The sequence below is a fragment of the Schistocerca americana genome, chromosome 8 (genome assembly GCF_021461395.2).
Source record: "Schistocerca americana isolate TAMUIC-IGC-003095 chromosome 8, iqSchAmer2.1, whole genome shotgun sequence".
Taxonomy (NCBI): domain Eukaryota; kingdom Metazoa; phylum Arthropoda; class Insecta; order Orthoptera; family Acrididae; genus Schistocerca; species Schistocerca americana.
In genome coordinates, this window is record NC_060126.1 from 210,019,492 (window position 1) to 210,028,116 (window position 8,625).

Below are 8,625 nucleotides of genomic sequence, written 5' to 3' on the forward strand. Positions count from 1 at the left end.
CTGCTAACAGTCATTGGATCTCGACCAACGTGAGCAGCAATGCCGCGATACGATAAACCGCAATCGCGATAGGCTACAATCCGATCTTTATCAAAGTCGGAAACGTGATGGTACGCATTTCTCCTCCTTACACGAGGCATCACAACAACGTTTCACCAGGCAACGCCGGTCAACTGCTGTTTTTTGTATGAGAAATCGGTTGGAAACTTTCCTCATGTCAGCACGTTTTAGGTGTCGCCACCGGCGCTAACCTTGTGTGAATGCTCTGAAAAGCTAATCATTTGCATATCACAGCATCGTCTTCCTGTCAGTTAAATTTCGCGTGTGTAGCACGTTATCTTCGTGGTGTAGCAATTTTAATGGCCAGTAGTGTAGTATTCCTGTTAGGATACTATGAACAGTATAGTGAACGTAATATTGTAGCCAAAATGGACATGAATCCAACAGTCGCCACATTTTGAAAAAACATTATGTTTCACCTTCGCCCGCATCTCATGGTCGTGCGGTAGCGTTCTTATTTCCCACGCCCGGGTTCCCGGGTTCGATTCCCGGCGGGGTCAAGGATTTTCTCTGCCTCGTGATGGCTGGGTGTTGTGTGCTGTCCTTAGGTTAGTTAGGTTTTAGTAGTTCTAAGTTCTAGGGGACTGATGACCATAGATGTTAAGTCTCATAGCGCTCAGAGCCATTTGAACCATGTTTCACCTTCAAGAGCTGCAGATAAATATTCTTTTCTGAGCAACCAGTTTCTTCGGTTCAAGGAACATCATCAATTTCATACACCATTTTCAAAGTTCTAGGCGATATAAAATGAATCTAGCCAAATAATAAAATCAATGAATTCGTCAAATAACAATATAAATTTCATCGTCAGTCGTAAAAATGTGCCAAACAGTGTACTGATTCATATTATAAAAACAGTCAGGATTAACGTTTTGGAGGCTTTCTACGTATTGCAATATTGACGAATTCATGGATTTTATTATTTGACGCTACTGACCGTCAGGATGAACGAACATCACAAGTTTTGAGTGGCTTCCAACACGATGTTGTGATACCGTATAGATTATTGAAGAGGAGCCTAAAACTAAACTCCTCCCGAACAGGCCGTAAAGGCCCAACCGTACCGACCGGCCACCGTGTCATCCTCAGACCATAGGCGTTACTGTATGCGGATATGGAGGGGCATATGTTCAGCACACCCCTCTCTCGGCCGTATGTCAGTTTCCGAGACCGGAGCTGCTACTTCTCAATCAAGTAGCTCCTTATTTTGCCTCACAAGGGCTGAGTGCACCCCGATTGCCAACAGCGCTCAGCAGACCGGATGGTCACCCATCCAAGTGCTAGCCTAGCCCTACAGCGCTTAACTTCGGTGATCTGACGTGAACCGGTGTTACCACTGCGGCAAGGCTGTTGGCCGAGGAGGAGTCTGCTGGAGGTAAAAGAAAGTAACTTGGTGGTTCAGTATGAACCTGTATGAATATAATTTAACAAGTAACTGCGATACACTTCATTTTGACTTTGCATCAAATTGATGGTTCAGTATACGTGAAAAGTATTCGCAGTGGCGAATACAAACAACCACCAGCTGTACAAGGGAATGACGACAAGAAAAATTTGTGCCTGACCGGGGCTTGAACACGGATTTTTCTTTAACTATCTGTACACGACTCACGACCAGACCTAAACTTCCGTACGTTGTCGTTCTTGCATCACAACCTGTACTTGTAAACTAATTCTGTAATTCCCGTCCAGGGCAGGACATTTAAATTCTATATCGCCACCAGGTATCAGCGGACAAAAGCAATATTGCACTGCCTGTTTTGTTAAGAACAACGATGCAATGCTTCTTCGGACACGCATGCATGCGTACATGCGTGTCCAAAAGAATATAGTGTCGTTCTTCTTAACAGCGCAAAAACTGCAATATTGTATGTATCCGTTCGTTATCTCTGGCAACTCGGTGCACTAATGGTTCTGAACACCAATACACTTACGCAATGAAGCACATATACATATTCTACATCTAAATCTGCGTGGATACTCTGCAAATCATATTTAAGTGCCCGGCAGAGGGTTCATCGAACCACTTTCACAATTCTCCATTATTCCAATCTCGTATAGCGAGCGGAAAGAATGAACACCTATATCTTTCTGTACGAGATCTAATTTCCCTTATTTTATCTTGGTGATCGTTCCTCCCTATGTAGGTCGGTGTCAACAAAATATTTTCGCATTCGGAGGAGAAAGTTGGTGATTGTATTTTCGTGAGAAGATTCCGTCTCAACGAAAAACGCCTTTCTTTGAATGATGTCCAGCCCTAATCCTGTATCATTTCTGTGACACTCTCTCCAATATTTCGCGATAATGCAAAACGTGCTGCCTTTCTTTGAACTTTTTCGATGTACTCCGCCCGTCCTATCTGGTAATTAACCCACACTGCGCAGTAGTATTCTAAAAGAGGACGGACAAGAGTAGTGTAGGCAGTAGGTCTATTACATTTTCTAAGTATCCTGCCAATAAAACGCAGTCTTTGGTTAGCCTTCCCCACAACATTTTCTGTCTTCCTCCCAATTGAAGTTGTTCGTAATTGTAATTCCTAGGTATTTAATTGAATTTACCACGTTTAGATTAGACTGATTTATCGTGTAACCGAAGTTTAACGAGTTCCTTTTAGCACTCATGTGGATGACCTCACACTTTTCGTAGTTTAGGATCCCTTAACTTTGAAAGTAGCTACGTCTAACGTAAGTATCTAGTCGTACCGCCGCTGATTCTCCGCGAACGACAAATGAGACTGAGTGGCAGTTCGCTCAGCCTTAAATTACCTCCCAATAATGCTACCAACAAAACAATAACGTTTAATGTATTTACCTATCAGCCAGGCGCAACGAACAGCTGTGGATACAATTATTTTATGTGGCTATTAAACGAGACAGCCTTCTGTACTAATGAGATGACGCATAATTTGTGGCTATTTTAGTAAAGATCAATGTATTAAAATAGCAGCCGGGCGTTCGAATACGAAAGCCGCGCCGGCCGTGGTGGCCAAGCGGTTAAAGGCGCCACAGTCTGGAACCGCGCGGCCGCTACGGTCGCAGGTTCGAATCCTGCCTCGGGCATGGATGTGTGTGATGTCCTTAGGTTAGTTAGGTTTAAGTAGTTCTAAGTTCTAGGGGACTGATGACCTAAGATGTTAAGTCCCATAGTGCTCAGAGCCATTTGAGCCATTTGAACGAAAGCCGCGCCACTCCTCGACGAGAAACACGAAACGCAGCCAGCACCGCCAGATGAAATTAAGTACGGAAATGCTGCCGCCCGACGGCGAGATAAATTTTTTCAGCTCCGGAGTGAAAGTGTTAAATGTAAGTACAATTACTGTTATTAATCAATTAATCATCTGCTGACACAGGCAACACAACAACACTTCGTCAGGCAGTTACAGTGTCACAACATTAAGTCGCTGAGTGTGGCAGCAATCTGAAACAGAGAACAGTTAACACTGACTGTTTTGAGTGATACCGACTTTTAGGGGCCAGTACGGGGGGCAGATATATTGCAGTCTTAAGGTAGCTAGTCTACTGGGGGCTCGTAAGACTCTAGTTTATGCAAGTTATCAATTATTAGTAACAAGATCGGTACATATGCGGTTCGAGGTGCCTCCCCATAATGCCAGTAATGGCGCTAGAGAGGAGGTGTTTGACGACCACTGCTCTCATATGACTCCAACAACGAGTTATATTTGGGCAATATTTGAAACACAACAAACACAAGTACAGAATGAAAATGTTTAAATTACGCTGCGTTGATGGTACTGCTACAGTTTTAGAATTTACACTAGCAAAATATCTGATAAGGACATTACGATAACAACAAATGTTTTTTTTTTATTTTTGTCAAGATGTATTCAATAAAGGCCATGCATTACTTACCGATAACTGGTATAATTGTGTACATTTTAAAAGCTGACAGATCACTAAGAATACGCATTTGGTTGGTACGCTTCGGCTAAAACGCAAAGGAATTCCGATATAAATTATTGCGAACAAATTGAAAAGCTGGGAAGTGATTGTAAAAGAGGGCTGTTAAGGAGTTATGGTCCTGAAATTAAAAGATAACAAAAATGTTTTGCTTCTTTCCACCGCACATTCGAATGAAATGGAAAAGGTGATAACCAGAAGAGAGATTTGTTGAAAACGGAAAACTGTTACTCAGTTTAATAAGGAAAAACTGCTATTGACGTTTCTGATCAGGCACAGATCTGCAGCGGATAGGCACTTGGCGCAGGGAGTTGCAACTGACCCTTAACATAGACAAATGTAATGTATTGCGAATACATAGAAAGAATGATCCTTTATTGTATGATTATATGATAGCAGAACAAACACTGGTAGCAGTTACTTCTGTAAAATATCTGGGAGTATGCGTACGGAACGATTTGAAGTGGAATGATCATATAAAATTAATTGTTGGTAAGGCGGGTGCCAGGTTGAGATTCATTGGGAGAGTCCTTAGAAAATGTACTCCATCAACAAAGGAGATGGCTTACAAAACACTCGTTCGACCTATACTTGAGTATTGCTCAGCAGTGTGGGATCCGTACCAGATCGGGTTGGCGGAGGGGATAGAGAAGATCCAAAGAAGAGCGGCGCATTTCGTCACAGTGTTATCTGGTAAGCGTGATAGCGTTACGGAGATGTTTAGCAAACTCAAGTGGCAGACTCTGCAAGAGAGGCGCTCTGCATCGCGGTGTAGCTTGCTGTCCAGGTTTCGATAGGGTGCGTTTCTGTATGAGGTATCGACTATATTGCTTCCCCCTACTTATACCTTCCGAGGAGATTACAAATGTAAAATTAGAGACATTCGAGCGTGCACGGTGGCTTTCCGGCAGTCGTTCTTTCCGCGAACCATACGCGAGTGGAACAGGAAAGGGAGGTAATGACAGTGGTACGTAAAGTGCCCTCCGCCACACACCGTTGGGTGGCTTGCGGAGTATAAATGTAGATGTAGATGTAGAGGGACAGCCCACTGAGAAAGAGAGTAAAATAGTGACAATAGTTAGCATTTGATCCTGTTTTGAACACCACTGTTGTTAACGCGTTATAAGTTTTCCAAGTTGTGATGGTATGAAAAATGTCAAACAGAATACAACGGAAGCAATCAGCAGATACTTACACAGCACTCACATGAGAGAACTCCAGCCAGTGGCGATGTAAGAAGAATCAAACGCGTGTCAGAAACAAAGAAAGGAAAGGCTCATAAAGTGCGTAGATACTGTTCGTAACTTTACAAGACAAACACAAGAACATTCGGGAGCATTGCAGCTATAAAAATAAATAAACAGTTGGTTATGTTTTGTAATATGCGCAAATCTAAACAGTATTTGTATACTGAGTGCTTTAATAAACTTCATTAAAATTACATCATTTGTTTTTAACCGTGAAACAGTCGTTCCAGTATCGCACAAAAGAGAAGTGCACTGCATGGCTCAGGGGACTTACGCTACCCAAGCGAAAAGTTCGCTGTCAGTTCTACGGGAGTGAAGCCGCACTTAACGTGTTAACTATGGTCGAGACCTGAAAACAATGAACCATATCCAGAGTTAGCTGTAGAATGTCCAATGGGCCTTTCTTGGATTCCACTGGGCACACGATCCTGATGATGTCTTGAGGTACTATTGTGTGGATACTGTGCGATACTTACGTGATACTACGTTGATACTGTTTGAGAGCAGCCGTGAATTGGTATATATTTGTGTATCATGGATGGAGTCCAATTGGGAACTATTCGCGTGACGTCACGTGGCGGCATAAAATAGTCCTTGCCGTGTGACGCCATTTGAGGGCGCTGGACTTAGTTGCCCCTGAGAAGTAGGCATCTCTGCACTCTTCTTCTGCTGGGTACCGTTACTGTTGGGAGTACCGTCTCGAAGATTTACACCGAATACAGGGGAACTAGGAAAACATCTCCGCTAAGCCACAGCGCGGATAAGTGCGTGTTGACTGATTGTGACAGATGGTAATTGAAGAGGATTGTGACGACGTAGAAGAGGACGACAGCAGCTAAAGTCGCTCCTAAACTGAATGTCACCCACACGAACCCTGTCGGTCCCAAAAAAACACGAAGGGTGCTCCAGAAACAGGTATTTATGGGGCGAGATCGAATTTCACAGCTACTCAGCGGTGATACAGATGCCGGTAGCAGGAAAACGTGGGGCTGAAGCCACATAGCCTGGTCTATATGGAAGAAAGTCGTCGATTGAGAGTTGTACACTTTTTACAGTTTGTAACCAAGTTTACGACCCAAGAGTGGAAAAAGACGTGCATTCGGTGATTATTTAGGCAGCCGTATCGTAGTATTCAACGTGCCCCATGGGTACACTGCAAGATCGCATTACTGCCACTAACTATGTGACTATTTTGACTGATTGCTTCCCTAGCGTAATGTTTGTTCCCCAATGGCGATACTGATTACAAGACGACTGGACCCCTGTTCCCACTCTTCACATCGTCCAGGGCTGGTATTGTGAACACAGAGGTGAACTGTACCACCTCTGCCCGTCACCACTGTTATCAGATCTCAGATGTAGTCTACTTTGGAGGGAACATTGAATATTCGCTATACACCTCTGTCATCATTACCTCAACGTGCCACAATTTTGTAGGAAGAACGGTTCACTTTTCCCTTGAAAATCATACAGGACCTGTATTTATCCATTCCGAGACGACTGGAAGCTGTTTTGAGTGCCAAAGGTTTGCTTACGCCCAATTAGGCATGGTAATGTGTTGTGTTTCTGATGTTTCCATTTTGTATCAAATCTCCTGTAGAAGAGCGGTGAACTGTTTAGTAATCAAGTGTAACTGAGTTAAGGCTAGCCTACAAAGGAAGGCGCACAAGGGAAATGTTATTTTATGCTTCCATCTATATCACTCAAATAGTCCCAATGTGGATTTCTACCGGATAAAGGCGGTTGTAAGCGGCCACACGCATCTTCTCAAAGCGTGAAGTGTAAACACAGGGTCCTGTAGGATCAGTACTTGAGCACAGAAGCGGAACCGTGCCTATATTCGTCACTAAGAACTGCCACTGGGCTTTCTACAAGATAAATGAAATGTTGTGTGGTTAGGTCCTTTCACCGAGTAGTCCTGTAGCCTGGTGCATGTCTTTTTAATTGATGCCACGCCAGGATAATATGAAGGCAACAACAGCCAGTCACCGAGCGAAGAAAATCTCCGACCCTTCTGTGAATCTAACCCGGGCCCATTGCGTGGTTTCTCCCTGTATTTTTTTTATCGGAAACGGTAAGTAAACAAAATATCTTTATTTGCACAAGCATAAATACAACAGAAAGGCCATCCTTCCGACGGAATCAACACGAGACGTTACATTCGAACAACGTGAGTAAAAGTTATTATTAACAAGGTGTGGGAAAAAATAATAACAATAATACTGAAGTAAGCTAAGAGGTATGACGCTATAGACAAAGAGGGATGAAGGTGCGGGGGTTGGTAAGACTGCCGGCATCTGCTCGACAGATGGAACGTGGAAGCAGAGTGGGCAGGTGCCAACATTCGAGGCCAGTCAACGGTGTCCCCGGCAACGCTAGCGGGAAGAAGCGCCCGAAACGAGGGCAAAAGCCAAGGAGGAAGGGAGAGTAGAGTTGGGGGAATGACCAGCGTGATATAGTGCATAAAAGAAAGGGTGCAGGGGGCACGTGTCCATGCGTCTACTGTGGCGTTTTTGTTTGTGTCGATTCGATGGTGATGGTTGTCACAGTCTGGTTGACATGGAACACCGTCCGTCGATCGCGACGACTCCGATCTGTAACTTTTGAAAACAAACTCCTCGTTTGGTTGATTTGTTTCAGACACTACCTCATTTAGACTGATATCAGCGTATCGATGGAGCAGCACGCCGGAATGTGTAAGCAGCCCTTGTTTAAAATTGAAGCACTGGTGTTCGAAGTCGTTCGGTCTTCTTTACTTCGAACCCACAGCGACTGCACGACTCGGTACCGCAACAACACTCTTGATCTGAAACAATTAACCAAATATGCTTCGCGTGTCCGCGACAGGCTGATAAGCGTGCACGAACTTGATGTCTGTAGTTCTTACGCCCGGTTTTCGAATGAGTGTTCAAACGGAGATAATAGGATATCTTGAATTATGAAGTTCATCACTCAAGCTGGTTCATTAATTAATATAGCGCCGTCAAGGCGTCGCTACGGTGTTAATTCAACAACTAATACAACGTAATTACAGGGATAAAATACTCTTCTGGAAACGTACATAAGGCGTCGTATTTCGGTGTAAACTTGCTGTTCACTGTCAATAAAATCACTAAATCACCTTTAACTCGTGCGTTCTCTCAAGAAATAGGTAATTTCACAATTACACAGTAAATTTCCATTAAATAACGTAGCCGACATGAAGCATTAAGGTTATATTGGAGTTTATTGAACTTTGTAATTATTTAAATGCGTGAGCGATTTTGACATTGACTACAGCTTCCGACAACACGGCGTAACTGTAACTTCTTCGTGATCGCGTGTAGCTGTTTCCTACTTAAGCCTAATAATACAGTTTATGTTGGCGGTTGGTATATTGCTGCGTCCTTTGATGTTCGTGA

At 43.6% G+C, this 8,625-nt stretch overlaps 1 pseudogene; it reads right to left on the bottom strand.

The window, feature by feature from the left end:
* Positions 1-1,297: 1,297 nt before the first annotated feature.
* LOC124546035 lies at positions 1,298-1,415 on the bottom strand (annotated as a pseudogene).
* Between the last annotated feature and the right edge of the window lie 7,210 nt (positions 1,416-8,625).